This window comes from Nicotiana tabacum, chromosome 7 (assembly GCF_000715075.1).
Source record: "Nicotiana tabacum cultivar K326 chromosome 7, ASM71507v2, whole genome shotgun sequence".
In the NCBI taxonomy this organism is placed as follows: Eukaryota; Viridiplantae; Streptophyta; class Magnoliopsida; order Solanales; family Solanaceae; genus Nicotiana; species Nicotiana tabacum.
This window is the reverse complement of record NC_134086.1, coordinates 65562290-65580427: the sequence shown is the minus strand read 5'-3', so window position 1 is coordinate 65580427 and position 18138 is coordinate 65562290. Positions and strand designations below refer to the sequence as shown.

The following is an 18138-nucleotide window of genomic DNA, read 5'->3' as shown; positions in this document are numbered from 1 at the left end:
GTGATTTCGGATGGTTGATGGAGAGTTTGGAAATTTTTGAAGAAGCTACAAATTTTCTGCTTCTGGTATTTCCGCACCTGCGGATTGGGGACCGCAGGTGCGATGCCGCAGATGCGGGAAGGGGGCCGCAGAAGCGAAAAATGGTTGGGAAGGCAGGAACCACAGATACAGTTGTGGGACCGCACCTGCGAAGGCGCAGGTGCGGAATGTTCATCGCAGATGCAATTTTGGCTGGATAAGTGAAGAACTGCATAAGCGGTTCATTGGCCGCAAATGCAGAACCGCAGAAGCGGAAATTGGGCCGCAGATGCGAAAATGCCTGGGCCAGAACATATAAATTGTTTCCTTCGCGAATTTTGAGCTATTCCACCATTTGTAAGTCGGCTTTGGAGCTTTTTGGACGATTTTCAATAAGGATTTCAAGGGGACTTCATTAAGGTAAGGATTTTGGACCTAAAACTCATTTCTATGGTATTATTTCACGGATTAGGCTTGTAATTAATGGAATTTAAGGATCAAAGTATGGGGAAACTAGGGCTTGAAAACTTAGACCTTTGATTGAGGATTTGAAGGATCATTTGAGGTCGGATTTCATAACTTTTGATATGTATGAACTCGTGGGAGATAAGGAATCTATTAATATAAAAATTATCGAATTCCGAGATGTAGGCCTGGGTGTCGGGTTTTGGTAATTTCGGGATTTATGTTGTAAATTGAATATTTTCGCTTGGGCTTCGTTCCCTTAGCATATTTTGACCCCTTGATTCTGATTTTAGATAGATTCGACGCGAGTGGAGGCCGATTCGAGGGGCAAAGGCATCGCGGGCTAGATATTTGACCGGATTGAGGTGAGTAATAATTGTAAATGATGTCCTGAGGGTACGAAACCCCGGATTGCACATCGTTGTGCTATATTGAGGTGACGCACACGCTTGATGACGAGCGTGTGGTCGTGCACTATTGGGGATTGTGACTTAGTCCATCCTGAACGACTATTTTACCGCGTATTTGACTGAAATCTATTTGTGATCATCATGTTTTGGGCTGAACGCCATATTTGGGCCTTGTGCCAACTATTTGAACCCTTAGAGGATTTTTATTGATATTTCCTCACTGTTTGACTTTATACTTGAAGTCAGTCATGTTATATTTCACTGTTTTAGTACTCAGCCATGTTTACTCTATTTTAACACTTAAATGATCTTTGAAATGATATTTTGGGCTAAGAATTATGTTTTACTATTGCCCGAGTGGCTTGTGAGGATTTTGAGTGAGTAAGGTCGAGGACCTATGTTGTGAGGAAACATTTGATATTGATTATGAGGTCGAGAGCCTAGTGATGATGCCACAAGATGGCTTGATATTGCACTTGGGCCGTAAAGAGCCCCTTCAGGAGTCTGCACACCCCCAGCGAGCCCGGTTACCCATTGTGATGTAAGATATAGCTCGAGGGGCTGGTATTGTTGACATTGTGCCCGAGGGGCAAATCCTTTATGTGCTTATCTGTCTTATTTGTCTGTCATTTACCTGTTTAATTGTTGAATAGGCATTTCTTGAAGTTTAAGCTGAACTTATATGATTTTACATATCTTTACTGAATCACTGTTCTTACCTGTTTTACTACTTCATTATAGCCTATAATGTGCCTTACGTGATTTCATGCTTTCAATCTTTATTTATGATTATTACTCACTGAGTTGGAGTACTCACTTTACTCCCTGCACCATGTGTGCAGATTTAGGTACATCTGGTCCTGCTACCGAGTGTTGATCTTTCCAGCTCAGGTGGATCCGAAGATTCTCTAGGTAGCTGTCGACGTACACAGCCCAGAGCTTCTTTCTATCTTATTTCTCCTTGTTTTAGTTTTGTATTGAACTATATAGACTTTTCTTGATTATTCCGGATTTTTAGATGCTCATGACTAGTGACACCCCGGTATCGGGTTGTGTTGGGTTGTATTTCGCATATTGTTCTATATTGTCACTGTTCACCTTTGAATTATTTATCATGTTTTAGACTTGAATCTTATTGTTTAATTGCTTAAAACTGAAATGGGAAGTGTCGACTGACCTTGTCTTCACGAGAGACGCCATCACGACCGGGTCTGGGTTTGGGGTCATGACAGTGACGAGCGTGTGGGCGTGCACCGGTAGGGATTTGTAACTTGGTCCGTCCCGTAGCGACTATTAAGCCACGTATTTGATTTGAAATCTTATGATATCCCGTATTTTAGAGATTGATACTATATTTTGGGTTGTACGCCATGTTTGGGGCCTTGTGCCGACCTATTTAGACCCTTAGGGGTATTTTTACTGCTTTCCTCACTCTATTTGTTTGAAAGCATATTCTTAGTCATGTTTTACCTGTTTAATTGTTTAAATCCGATTTCATCACTCTACTTCTTAATATATAAAAATTGTTTAGGCTGAGTTCCCTGATTTCCACTGTTGTGTCCGATAGGCTGTGAGGTTAATGATTGAGAAAGGTTGAGAACCTAATGGTGAGGATATTAATATATGTATGAGTTATGGATCGGGCTGCACGCCGCAGCGATACTTATATGGATCGGGCTACACGCTGCAACGATATATATAATGGATCGGGCTGCGCGCCGCAATAATATAACGCTTGGGTTGTAGGAGCCCCTCCAGAGTTGACTATAAATTATTATTATTATTATTATTATTATTATTATTATTATTATTATTATTATTATTATTATTATTATTATTATTATTATTATTATTATTATTATTATTATTATTATTATTATTATTATTATTATTATTATTATTATTATTATTATTATTATTATTATTATTATTATTATTATTATTATTATTATTATTATTATTATTATTATTATTATTATTATTATTATTATTATTATTATTATTATTATTATTATTATTATTATTATTATTATTATTATTATTATTATTATTATTATTATTATTATTCAGACCTTATTTACTTTAGTTACTTACTGATTACTCCCTGCACTTTGTGTGCACCTTGTGTGCAGATCCAGGTGCCCGAGCATCAGAGTGAGAGCTTCCAGCACTCTCAGATCTTTACCGGAGATCGCAAAGCACGACATTCGCAACCCTGCCTTCCTACTTCCTATTTTAGTATTTTATTGTTTCAGACTTATTTTGTATTATTCAGACAGTGTCTTGGTTATATTTAGATACTCATGACTAGTAACATCGGATTGTTAGGCTGTGTTGGTATATTTTGTATTGATTTCCGCATATTTTCGTTGATTTATATATTTCATATGAGAACTTGAGACGTAATCAGTTTTAGAGAAATGATTTTATAAAAAGAATTTATTGTGGTTAAATGTTGGGTTGGCTGGCCTAGTACTGTGATAGACGCCATCAGAATCGGAGTATTTGGGGTCATGACATATATGTACGTTAGAAGGTATCATCTACTACATTTGGCCTAGCGAAACTCAGTCTTGAAATACTTTAGAATTCAAGAAAAAGATTCAAATAAACACTTCAGAGTAATATCTTTCAAACTTAGTGTAATAAGAAAGTGCTTAATGATCTATCCATCTCTTTAGATATATTCAAATAAGGCATTTATGAATACTTATATCTTGAAGAGATTACTTTTTGTGATGTCAAAAGAATAAAAAATAGGCACAACTACTGCTCTTTCGGAAAAAAATATCAACTGGTGTTATTTTCAATTTCACAAAGGACCCCAATATAACTGTCAATTATTATTCCTTTTAGTATCAAATACTAAGTTTGCTTCACATTCTCAAAAAATATTTAACAATCCGAAAGAATAATGAGTATTTGGATCCTAGTGTAATTGGGAAAGCTCCCACTATTAACTTTTCCCATTAGTCTGAAGGCACCATGAATGTTTGAATCCTAGTGTTATTAAAAAAAAAGGACATAGAAGATAATTTTTGTTTTCTTTGAGTCTACAGATTTCATCTTCGTAAATCATGAATTACCAGAGAGATCACAAAGTGCAGATTACCCGTAATAGACTAATTTCTTTGACGCATACGACACTAAAATCGTGCAGCACAGTCAAAGAGAAATCTGCAATTCTACTTAACTTATTTCATGTTTAAAGAAACAAAATAATCAATAAAAAAATATTTATTTCGTTTCCACAACTTAGCCATAACTCCCACACACTATCAACAACGTAATTCAATAGACAGCAAATTAGGGACTCTACCAAACACAGTATTTTATGGAGGCAATCAATAAACATGAACAAATAACAGAATGCTCTGATGCCAATGATAGTTTAATAATCGCGGAGCGAGAGCAACATTAGCGTACCTATCAACAACACAACGGAAGAATTGTTGAATTCACTATCAAAATAATAACCCCAAGTTGTATCCTGAATCTCCAGGAAACAGAGTTTTTATTCACAAACTAGATGCCTAAAGTTTAATGTGTTTTTTCTTTTTCTTGCTGGGTAGAATCTCTGTACTAAAGAGAAATATATAGAGAAGAGGAGATGAGATAACTACCGCTCACTTTCTGTTTCCACGTTGCCACTTCTTTTTAACGTGTGACACTTCTCCTATTCATATGGGAGTTAATTAACTTCCCTGATAATATTAACTTCCATTAGCCTTATCTCTTATAAGTGGGCCAAGTCAGTTCACATGGGCGTAACATAAACCCAATATCCTACGGTATATGCTAACATAAAATAGAAATTGAAGATCAAAATGCTGACAATTGATGAAGCAACAAAAAAGGTTTCAAATATTCTTTTGGAATGAATATTGTCTCTGCTATGGAACGTTCAGCTTATATTTATTTCATTAATCTATTTTCTGAATTTATATCTTTTTTTTTGGCTATAACGACGAGATATATATTAAGCAAGAGATTTAAAAGGAGTTGTTACAGGACGAAACCGATATGAATGATGCAGTTCCTAACAAGTCTTTGCGGTAATTAAGGAAAGAATAAAGGCATCGTGCCCCAACGAGTCTTAATAATCTTTTTTTTTTGTTTTTGTTTTGAAAAGATAATTATAGAAAGAAAAACTTAGTCGGACGCTAGCTAAATATTTCTAATTTCAGGTTCTATTTGATGAACATTCTAATAGGTCACAAAAAATGTTGAAAATGAGAACTAATAGAGACAAACTTAATGGAATGCTAAATATTTCTAATTACAATCATATTTGAGTTGCAATATGTTGAAAATGCGGTATCAATAAAAGATAAAAGAAGTTGGGGATTGGAGCTGGTGTTCAATGTGTTGGGTTTTTAAGCTATTAATGTTTAAAATAGGGTGAATGGGAAATGAAGGGAAAAATGAAATATTAGAGTTTCCCTCCTTGATTGTTCCATATGAGAAGATGAAAAGGTTTTTGATGGGTATAGAAGCAATTGCTCTTCTTCTAGCTCATAAAGAGTTGAGAAGAAGGCAAGCCTCGCGCCGTCATTATCGTCGCTCGCTCGGCTCGACATGGCTCAGCTTTGGCTTCGGATTTGGTCAAACGATCGATTGATTAATTTTTGGATCAAATTTATTTGTTAATAGTAAATATTAACAGAAATGTTATTAAATATTTGGTTTAATAATAAAATAAATATTAATATTAAATCCAATTCAATTATCCAATTTTTATTTTTCTATTTTTGTAACAGAAAATTAACCCTTCAATTTTCCCTCTTTATTGTTGAGTAAATAGCCATTTATGTTATGACATTTATTCTTTGGCCGTTTTGCAAAAATAGCGTTCTGAAGAGTTTCACTTCTTTAGATTTCAGCCCAACTTTGGCTATAAATACAAGTCCATTCTCTCAGATTTTTCATACGAATTTTCTGAGTTCTTCTCCTTTCTTCGGCATATTTTAACTTCAAAGAAAGCAACAGTAAGTGTGATTTGCTACCGAACTTTGTGTTCGCTGAAACACTGGGGTTTGAAGTACCACTACACCAGTGTGTAATTCGTTCTATTCTGGGAGGAAATAATCCATAACCTTGAGTAATAGGAGGGGATTAAATTCCTTAAGGAAACACTGTGAATTCAGTGGGCTCGAATTGTTTTTTTATTTCGTTTACATTTCTGTTTATGTTATTTTATTTTCTCCAGAATTGTTTTACAAATACAGATTACTAACAAGCTTCAAGAAACTGCTCGAGTTTTAGCAAAAGCGGCTCTCCGGGGTCGTATCGATTGGTTAAAAGGCCTGAAAGAGAACGTTAAGGCAAAGAAAAAAGTCAAGTGAAAGAAGCCCACATACCCGCTCTTCTTTCCCCCCAGCCCAAGTGAATTTACCTATGCCTTAAGGAATTTAAATTTGTATTTTTGTATTTATGTTTATTCACTGTTCTAAAGATTAAAACTTTTGTGGTACTCCGTTGGAGATTAAAATCTACGTGATTTTAATGTTTGTTTGTGTCATTCTTTTATAGAAATGACTAATGATAACGGGAACCAGGCTGTTCCAATGGTGTCTGCCAACGCATCAACAAGTCGAACACTGGTGTTGGCACCGACAGAGAAACCCAGAAAATTTTTCGGGTTAGATTTCAAGTGGTGGCAGCATAAGATATTCTTCTACTTGACTACTTTAAGTGTGAAGAAGTTCATCAAGGAATATATTCCTGTTCTGCCTGAAGAAACTCCAGAGAATGAATGTTTTCTCGTGATTGAGGCGTGGAAGCATTCTGATTTTTGTGCAAGAATTATGTTCTTAGCGGATTGGAGGACGATCTGTATAATGTCTACAGTGGCGTGGAGACGTCAAAAGAATTGTGGACTGCGCTTGAAAAGAAATATAAAACTGAAGATACCAGGTTGAAGAAATTCATTGCCGCTAAGTTTTTGGAGTACAAAATGGTAGATAGCAAGTCTGTTATTACCCAAGTCTAGGAATTGCAAGTGATTATTCACGATCTCCTTACTGAAGGTATACATCAAATTAGTACTGATGTTGGAAGTAGTAATCTTTGTATTTTTACTAACAAAATTTTCATTGAAGGCTTGTCATCAATGAAGTATTCCAAGTAGCAGCGATGATTGAGAAGTTGCCTCATTTGTGGAAGGACTTCAAAAACTACTTGAAACACAAATGCAAGGAGATGTCCCTTGAAGATCTCATTGTTCGGTTGAGAATCGAAGAGGACAACAAAGCTGCAGAAAAGAGAGGCCGTGGAAACTCAACAATAATGGGAGCAAACATTGTTGAGGATGTTTCTCAAATAAGCGAAAGAGGAAGCAGGCTTCTGGACTGAAAAGCAACCCAACCAAGAAGCGGTTCAACGAAAATTGCTACAAATATGGGAAAGATGGGACAAATCTACAGAGTGCCGTACTCCGAAGAAAGACAAGAAGAAGGGTCAAGCAAACATGGTTGAAAAACATGAATATGTTGATGACTTTTGTGTCATGCTTTCTAAATGCAACCAGATGAGAAATCCTAAGGAGTGATGGATTGATTCTGGAGCCACTCGTCATGTTTGTACTGTTAGGGAAGCATTTGCAACATATGCTCCTGTTGGACCCGAAGAGACTCTCTCTATGTGAAATGATGCAACCGCCAAGATTGAAGGATGTGGGAAGATCTTTCTAAAGATGACTTCAGAAAAGGTGGTGACTTTGAACAATGTCCTTCATGTTCCCAAGATTAGGAAGAATTTAGTCTCTGCTGGACTTCTTGTTAAGAATGGTTTTAAGTGTGTTTTTATTTTCGATAAAGTTGTAATAAGTAAGAACGAAATGTTTGTAGGAAAAGGTTACCTCACTAAGGGCCTTTTCAAGCTGAATGTAATGGTTGTTGAAAATAATAATAAAATTTCAGCTTCGTCTTACTTACTTTAGTCAAATGAATTATGGCATATACGTTTGGGTCATGTCAATTAAAAAACCTTGCAAAAAATGATTAACTTAGAAGTATTGTCTAAATATGAATGCGACAAATTAAAATGTCAAATATGTGTGGAATCTAAGTATGTTAAACATCCTTATAAGTCAGTTGAAAGGAATTCAAATCCTTTAGACTTAATTCACATAGATATTTGCGACATGAAGTCAATACCATCTCGCGGTGGAAAGAAGTATTTCATAACTTTTATTGACGATAGTACTCGATATTGCTATATTTACTTATTTAATAGTAAAGATGAAGCAATAGACACATTCAAACAATACAAAAATGAAGTTGAAACGCAACTTAACAAGAAAGTCAAAATGATAAGAAATGATAGGGGTGGTAAATATGAATCTCCTTTTAAAATTTAAAATATGGAATTATCATCAAACAACGGCCCCTTACACGCCTCAATCCAATGAGATTGCGGAAAGAAAGAATCGTACATTAAAGGAGATGATGATCTCATTGTTAATAAGTTCTGGTTTGCCATAGAACTTGTAGGGGGAAGCCATTCTTACGACTAATCGAATATTAAATAGTGTGCCCCATAGCAAAACTCAATCCATTCCATATGAAAAATGGAAAGGAAGAAAGCCCAACTTGAATTATTTTAAAGTGTGGGGGTGTTTGGCAAAAGTGCAAGTTCTTAAACCCAAAAGGGTAAACATAGGACCGAAAACCGTTGATTGTGTTTTCATAGGATATGCGACTAATAGTAAAGCATATCGATTTCTGGTTCATAAATTAGAAAATCTCGACATTTATAATAATACGGTTATAGAATCAGATAATGTTGAGTTCTTTGAAAATATATATCCGTATAAAAAGGAATGTGAGTCGATTGGTGAAGGATCTAAACGACCTCGGGAAGAAACAAAATAAAGTACACTTAATTAGGAGGATCCAAGACGTAGTAAACATCAAAGAACGTCTACTTCATTTGGACTGGATTTTGTGACTTTATTATTGGAAAGTGAGTCTCAAACATTTAAAGAAGCTATGTCTTATTCAGAATCATTATTTTGGAAAGAGGTAGTCAATAGTGAAATAGAATCCATACTGAACAACCATACATAGGAATTGGTTGATCTTCCTCCTGAAAATAAACTGTTGGGTTCTAAATGGATCTTTAAGAGGTAAATGAAAGATGATGGCATTATTGAAAATTTTAAGGCAAGACTTGTGGTCAAAGGGTATAGAAAATGAGAAGGTCTTGACTATTTCGATACATACTCTCCAGTTACAAGAATTACGTCCATACGAATGTTAGTAGCGTTAGCTGCAGTTTATGGTCTTGAAATTCATCAAATGGATGTTAAGATAACCTTCTTAAATGGAGAGTTGGAGGAAGAAATCTACATGGAACAACCTGAAGGGTTTTTGGTTTCAGGTAAAGAAAAGAAGGTATATAGACTTGTTAAGTCCCTTTACGGACTAAAACAAGCACCCAAATAATGGCATGCCAAATTTTACCAAACATTGTTGTCAAATAGTTTTAAGATAAATGAATGTGATAAATGTGTGTACATTAAAAATGTTCCAAATCACATAGTTATTGTTTGCTTATATGTGAACGATATGCTGATAATGAGTAATGACATTGCCAACATAAATGCTACTAAGCGTATGCTAACTAGCAAGTTTGATGTGAAGGACTTAGGAGTTGCTGATATAATTCTGGGGATTAAGATCTATAAGACTCCTCAACGTCTGGCATTGTCACAATCTCATTATATTAAGGCAGTACTTGAAAAATTCAAGCACTTAGGCTTTAAAGTTGTAAAGACTCCAATTGACGTGAATCTTGCATTAGCAAAGAACAAAGGCCAAAGCATATCACAATTGGATTATGCTCGTGTGTTGGGTTGCTTAATGTACATCATGAATTATACACGCCCAGATATATCTTGTGCTATAAGTAAATTGAGTCGATTTACGAGCAATCCAGGCCAATCTCATTGGATGGCAATGAAATGAGTTTTGGAATATTTAGAACATACCCAGGACTTTGCTTTGCACTACAGTAAATATCCTGCAGTCATTGAGGGATACTGTGATGCAAATTAGATCACCGGATCAACTGATTCCAAGTCCACAAGTGGATATGTATTCACTATTGGTGGAGGAGCGGTATCTTAGAAGTCATCCAAACAAACTTGTATTGCCCGCTCTATAATGGAGGCTGAGTTTATAGCCTTGGATAAAGCCGGTGAAGAAGCTGAATGACTCCAAAATTTCTTGGAAGATATTCCATTTTGGCCCAAACCGTTGGCACCAATATGCATACATTGCGATAGTCAAGTGGCAATTGGAAGGGCTAGGAGCGTTATGTATAACGGTAAATTTCGTCATATACAACGAAGACATAAAACCATTAGACAATTACTTTTTAGAGGAATTATCATGATTGACTATGTAAAGTCAAGTGATAATGTGTCGGATCCACTTACAAAAGGCCTAACTAGAGAGGTAGTTGAGAAATCATCAAGGGGAATGGGACTATGGACAAGAACAAGTCATACTGGCGGTAACTCTACCTAGAAGACTGGAGATCCCAAGATCTAGGTTCAAGGAGATCAAACAAAGTCATTAATGACGGTTCAATATTGTCAACTAAACTTTTGGTCCATTCTCGTAATGAGACAATGTTCAGTACCAAGGATAAAACATTAAGGCTTTTTAATAATTTCTAAATTTGATACGGGTCAAATAGTGTATCTACGGGATGACACGTTTAAGAATCACCTATGTAAGTGTGAAGTGTTAGCCGCTTCAAGGAGAATTTTGCAAGACCAGTTCTCTATACACTTATGAAAACAGGCGATGTTCATGGCTGAAACGAACACAACAATGAGAACCAAAGACGATTAAGGGTTGGTTGTGTAACTTATGGTTGTCTAGGTATACACCAAAGTTCGACGGTTCAAAGATATCAAATCTACCAATTGATTGAGTATATCCAACATAAGTTCACTGCGGAAAGTTCAAAGGAAAACCTACTTATCTAGATGCAATTAATCCTTACTTGCGAATCATACAGTTTTTTATGCATACTTCCGTTATAGACATTCCCTATTCATGTGGGAGATTGTTGGGTTTTTAAGCTATTAATGCTTAAAATAGGGTGAATGGGAAATGGAGGGAAAAATAAAATATTTGGGTTTCCCTCCTTGATTGTCCCATATGGGAAGAGGAAAAGGTTTTTGATGGGTATATAAGCAATTGCTCTTCTTCTAGTTCATAAGGAGTTGATAAGAAGGCAAGCCTCGCGCCGTCGTCGCCCGCTCGCTCGGCTTGGCTCGGCTTCGGCTTCGGATTTGGATTTGGATTTGGATTTGGATTTGGATTTGGTCAAATGATCGATCGATTGATTAATTTTTGGATCAAATTTATTTGTTAATAGTAAATATTAATAGAAATGTTATTAAATATTTGGATTAATAACAAAAATAATATTAAAATAAATATTAATATTAAATCCAATTCAGTTATCCAATTTTCAGTTTTCTGTTTTTGTAACAAAAAATTAACTACCCTTCAATTTTTCCTCTTTATTGTTGAGTAAATAGCCATTTATGTTATGACATTTATTCTTTGGCCGTTTTGCAAAAACAACCATTCTAAAGAGTTGTACCTCTTCAGATTTCAGCCCAACTTTGGCTATAAATACAAGTCCATTCTCTCAGATTTTTCATACGAATTTTTTGAGTTCTTCTCCTATCTTCTGCATGTTTTAAATTCAAAGAAAGCAACATTTTGTGTTCGCTGAAACAATGGGGTTTGAAGTACCACTACACCAATGTGTAATTCATTCTATCCTGGTAGGAAATAATCCATAACCTTGGGTACCAGGAGGGGATTAAATTCCTTAAGGAAACACTGTGAATTCAGTGGGCTCGAATTGGTTTTTGTTTATTTCGTTTACATTTCTGTTTATATTATTTTATTTTCTCCAGAATTGTTTTACAAATACAAATTACTAACACAGTGAACGTAACTTCACCCAATATTTTGTAATAATTATTTTTTTCGAACCGGAAAAAAAACTTCAGAGTTTGTAGGTTTACCTCCACTTAAATTTTTTTCAAAATATGAAAACATAACTTAGAATTGCAAAACTTTGAGAATCGACATGCATTGCTAAAGCGAAAAGTTCAGTCTCACAAAAAAAAATAAAGCTTCTTTAATTTCTCTTTTACTGCGTGCCCTCTCTCCCAATGTTCATTGAGCTTAGAGATGTATGAGAAATGGATTGATTTCTTTTTAGATATCAACTAAATTGCATATGGCCGGCAAGTAGATGAACAACCAAAACATTCTCAGATTGTGTTTCAAATCTTGAAAGACTTGAATTTTTTAACAGCAAAATATCGTTTGGTTGTGTCTCAAATCTTAATCTTAATTCTTAATTCACGTTATCCAGGCTTGCGTGTTTGAAGGACAAGTTGGTTTGGATCATTAAAGTATCTCAATATTTGCATGCAATTGTCTTCGTCTTCTAATAAAACAAGGAGCTTAATTTCAACGTATTTGAGCGGCAAATGTTACGGCAGTGGATTTTTAAGGACGCAAAGTGTAATTTACGCCATGGGAAGAAGCTTCGTAAAGGACTCTTCGAGTTTTCTTCAGCGTTAATCTTGATAGTTTAGCAAGAGAAAATTTGTCATTATCCATTAAAGTGTTAAAAATGATTTGTAGGTTTATTGTCTGTCACGATCCTAAACCCGGACCCGATCGTGATGGCGCTTCTCGTGAAGACAAGGCCAGCCGATACATACCCAATTCATTTTAAGCAATTATGATAATACAAATTAAGTCTTTAACATGATAATAATCCCAAAATAAAGGTGAATAATACAGTTTGCGGAATAGACATAGCCCGACATCGGGGTGTCACCAGTCATGAGCATCTACTATCCGAATAAAGACATGAAAAGTCTACATAGTCTATTACAGAACTAAAGCAGAGTAAATAAGATAGGGGGAGAAGCACTGGGCTGCGGACGCCGAGCAGCAACCTAGTGAATCTCCGAATCCGCCTGAGCTGAAAGAAGTCAACACTTACTAGCGGGACCCGAATCGCCTGAATCTGCACACAGGGTGCAGGAAGTAAAGTGAGTACTCCAACTCAGTGAGTAATAATAATAAATGAAGACTGAGCGATAAGAAATCATGTAAAATCACATCAACATGCTATAAAGAAGCAGTATAAAACCAGTAAAATCGATGAAACAGTGAAAATATATAAAGACACTTTGGTTTAGAAGAAGCTTCTTTAAAACACCTTTTTAACAGTTAAACAATTAAACGAAAAGCGGCTAGAACAGATAAACACGTAAAATCCGCCCCTCGAGCACAATGTCAACAGAATCTGCCCCTCGGGCAATATCATGGAACAACACCAGCCCATCGGGCTATATCTCATATCACAATGGGTACTCGCACTCACTGGGGGTGTACAGACTTCAGGAGGGGCCCCTTACGGCCCAAGCGCTATATCAAGCCATCTTGTGGCATAATCAATAGGCTCTCGTCCTCATATCAACAAGCCACCTCATGTCGTACAATCTCAGGCCCTCGGTCTCATAATCATAAATCAGTGTATCTGCACAACACAGACCCTCGGCCTTACTCAGTCAGAATCTCATAAGCCACTCGGGCAACAGTAAAACATGATGCTCAACTCAAATTATCATTTAGAATATCATTTAATGTGTTAAAATAGAGGAAAGATGACTGAGTTATGAAAACAGTAGAATATAGCATGACTGAGTACAAGTATAAAGCCAAAATAGTGAGGAAATATTAGTAAAAATCCCCTAAGGGTCCAAATAGTTGGCACGAGGCCCAAATATGGCATTTAGCCCAAAACATGATGATAGCAAACAGTTTTCAATCAAATACGCGGTAAAACAGTCATTCGGGATGGACTAAGTCACAATCCCCAACGGTGCACGACCTCACGCTCGTCATCTAGCGTGTGCGTCACCTCAATATAGCACAACGATGTGAAATCCGGGGTTTCATACCCTTAGGATAACATTTACAGTCATTACTCACCTTAATTCGGTCCAAACTCTAGCCCACGATGTCTTTGCCTCTCAAATCGGCCTCCGGATGCTCCAAATCTAACCAAAATTAGTGCAAAACCATCAAAATATGTTAAGGGAAAAAAGCCCACTCGAAAAAAATCAAATTACAACACAAATCCCGAAACTGGCCAAACCCGACCCCCCCAGGCCCACGTCTCGGATTCCGATAAAATTTACACCAATAGGCTCCATATCACTCCCCGAGTTCATTTATATCAAAAGTATCAAAATCCAACCACAAACGACCCCTTAAATCCCAAATTCTAGGTCTACAATTTCAAGCCCTAGTTCTTCAATATTAAGCTTAAATTCCATGATTAATTAGGTAGAATTCACATTAGGATCGAGTATTAAGTCCATAAATCTTACCTCCAAGTGTTCCCCCTTGAATCCCTCTTCAATCCTCTTCAAAAAGCTTCAAAATCGCCCAAAAATGGTGGAAGTTAGCCCCAAAATTGCAGACAATGGCTATTTAAACATTCTGCCCAGGCATTAAAAATCTTCTTCGGGAACGCGGTCAAAGCCTCGCGTTCGCGAAGCACAAACTGACGTTGACTACATTTCCTCCTTCGCGAATGCGTCTGACCTCTCGAGAACCCGATGCTTCTGGGCTCCATCGCGAACGCGACTCCCCTTCTCACGAACGCGTAGCTCAATGGCCCATCACTTCGCGAACGCGGGACCTCCATCGCAAACGCGAAGGCCAAATCTTCAGCCTCACCTGCTAACCCTTTGCGAACGCGAGGCTCTACTCGCGAACGCGAAGGCTAAATGTCTGCAACACACACACAACAGTTTCTGCAACTTTCACAACATGAAATGGTTCGCTTAACCACCCAAAACTCACCCGAGGCCCCTGGGACCTCAACCAAACATGCCAACATATCCCATAACATCATTCAAACTTGTTTCAATCTTCGGAACGCTCAAAACAACATCAAAACACCAAATTCACATCGGATTCAAGCCTAAGAATTCTAAAATCTTCTAAATTACGCTTTTGATAAAAAAGTCTACCAAACCACGTCCGAATGACATGAAATTTTGCAAACACATCTCAAATGAGACAACGGAACTACTGCAACTCCCGAAGTTCTATTCCGACCACTATATCAAAATCCCACCTATCAACCGGAAAACGCCAAAATTCCAATTTCGCCAGTTCAAGCCTAAATCTACTCCGGACCTCCAAAATACATTCCGATCACGCTACTAAGTCCTATATCACCTCCCGAAGATATCCGAACCATCGGATTCACATCCGATCCCTTTAACACATAAGTCAACATCTGGTTGACTTTTCCAACTTAAGCTTTCTCAAAAGAGACGAAGTGTCTCAAACCTTACCAAAACATTTCAGAACCCGAGCCAACCAACCCGATCACATATAGAACCGATAAACAAAGCAATAAGAAGAAGAAATGGGGGAAACAGAGCGGTAACTCATGAGACGACTGGCCGGGTCGTCACATCCTCCCCCTCTTAAACAAACGTTCGTCCTCGAACGAGTCAAGAAACATACCTGTAGTCTCAAACAGGTGAGGATATCTGCTCCGCATCTCCCGCTTGGTCTCCCAAGTGGCCTCCTCCATGGGCCAACCTCTCCACTGTACTTTTTTTACACCTCCTTTTTACACCCGAGGGTATATATTAGTTTTTCCAATTAAAGTGACATTAATCGAAATGGGATTAATTAATTTATCAAACTCACCACTTGGAATAATTTATGGTGTCCCAAGTCACCAGTTCATTTTAAAATCCCAAATCGAGGAAAATCGACTTTATTTAAAAGTCTGCAAACCAGAAATTCTAAGTAAGGAATTCTGTTAACCCGGGAGAAGGTGTTAGGCATTCCCAGGTTCCGTGGTTTTAGAACTATCGCTTAGCAATTTATAATTGGCTTAAATGGTCTAATTACTTATTTTAAAACTTATGTGCATTTACCTTTTACTGCTTTTAATCACTTGATTTATTCGTAATTTAAAAAAAAATTGAGTTACGCGTACGTATACTTTTTTCTTTTGGCGCGTCAAAAATCATGTCACGCGAATGTGTCTACAATTAATAATGCTTTTTTTATTTATTAAGAAAATTTTGGTTGAAGTTGCGCGAATGCATCCCTCGAGTTAATTTTTAGAATTAAATTCGCAATTATGTTACGCGAACGTATACATAATCACAATAATAGTCTAAGTCAAGCCTAAAGCAAACTACGAGTGTTCATTTTTAAAATCGTAATCGTGTCACACGAACGTGTACACAATTAATAATATTTTATTATTATTGAGATTGTTTGTCCCAAAGTTGCGCAAACACATACTTTGGTCTTAATTTTTGGAACCCGTAATTATGTCGCGCAAATGTCAAAAATCCAAAAAAAAAATTGCCTACCCGAGTGTGGATGGCCTAGCATACTCCTAGCGAATATAGGCAAGTAAAGTAAAACAATTAAAATGATAAATACAATTTTCCATTCTTGTTGTCCACCCCCACGACCCATTTACATTACTCTTCCTAATCTAACTTCAACGTACAAGCATTAATCTGTAGAATAGCATACCTCAGCATTCTTAGAGATTGCAAACTAATTTCAAACAAAGTGAAATAAGCAAATCAGACTAGCAGCTGAGAACAGAATAATTACAACACATCAAACAAAATTAAACAAACAACTTATTCAAAATATTTGAATAATTGTGTAAAAGGCAACGAAATGAACCTCTGCGTAAGCTCACGAAGTAAAAGCGAAAACGTGAAAATGAGATTAAGCAGTGGCCTTGTAGGATTAATTCATGACCAGATTAGAACTCCAGTTTCGAACTTAACGGAAAACTGGACAGTAACGAGAACCATGACCGGAACCCAGAATGCTCAACCTTGGACTCCCACTGCCTCAAACACTCTCCATTATTTCAGAAATCAAAATTTGAAATTAGAATCGGAAGAAACAGAATCCTTTGTTTAGTTTTCTGAAAATTTAATCACGATCTAATGTTCAAATAAAGAAAAATCTTTCATGTGTATTTTTCATTGTTCAAAAGAGCAAAAAGAAGGAAAAATGAGAGAGAGAGAGAGAGAGAGAGAGATGGATCATATTTCTAGAGAGAGATGGATCATACTTCTAAAGTTCTCCCTGTTTTAGACTGAAAATTGGTCGTTCCCCTCTCTAGCTACCTCTGTCCGTCCTCTCATTTTTTCTGTTCTCTAAGGTGGAGTTGAAGATGGCTGCTCCTCCGTTTGTTCTGATGGCTCTAGATTTTTTAGGGGTATTTTGTTAAGAAGATGATCTGAGATCTTGTCTCATGGGTGTGTGTGTGTGTTAGTGCTGAAGAAGATGAGAGCTGATAGGATGGTTTTTTCCCCTTGATCTATGTGACTGTGTTGTTGATGTTGGCGTGAGGTCTGGTGGTCTTTGATAGGGGTGTTTTCCGGCGAGGTGAGGGTCGTTTGGCCAGGAACAATGACGCCTTGGAGAGGAGGAGAGTGTGAGCGATGGTTATTGTTTTTAATGGAGAAGATGAGGAATCGATAGGGGGTGTTTGGGTGTAACGACGGATCTTAGGGGTCTGATGGCTGGCTAAAGGGGTCGTTGTTTTGGGCTCCTTGTCGAAGAAGACGATGACATGGAGGGTCTCCTTGCTTTTGGCTGAGATCTGCCGCTTTTGATTTTTCAAGAAGGGAGCTTTTTCTTATTCTTAGGTCTCTATCTTAGGGTTTAGGTCTAGGTCTGATTAGGTTTCTTTTAATATATCTAGATTTTCTATTAATTAAGGGTAGTGGGTTTGGGGCTGATGGATTCAAGTGTATTTGGGCTGGGGTTGGTTAGAATTTGGGCTTGGATCTGGGTTAACTTTGTGGAAGAATTGGGCCAATTTGGTACAAAGAATTAACCCAAATTCATATTAAAACCCCTTTTTTCAATTACCTCTTTTATTTCTTTTCCTTTGTTTTTCTTTTTCTTTTATTTTAAAAATTAAAATCCTAAATTAATCCAAATTGTAAAATTAAGCTAATTATCTAATTATAAAATTATAAAATTACTATGATCTAAATTAGAAGAGAAAAAAATCATTAATCTAAAAATTAAAAGGTGAAAATGCACAATGAGCTATTTTTGTGATTTTTATTTTTAATAAAACAAATAATTAACTATTTAATCTT

General features: G+C 36.7%; 1 long non-coding RNA gene across 2 annotated transcripts; it reads right to left on the bottom strand.

Moving 5' to 3' along the window:
• Positions 1-12658: 12658 nt before the first annotated feature.
• Positions 12659-17692, bottom strand: LOC142182703 (uncharacterized). 2 transcript variants are annotated; one of them, XR_012711667.1, is made up of 3 exons: positions 17097-17692; positions 13946-14013; positions 12659-12974 (listed from the first exon to the last, which is right to left on the bottom strand). It is a non-coding gene; the product is annotated as an uncharacterized LOC142182703 (long non-coding RNA). The 2 variants fall into 2 exon arrangements; XR_012711668.1 differs by lacking the exon at positions 13946-14013.
• Between the last annotated feature and the right edge of the window lie 446 nt (positions 17693-18138).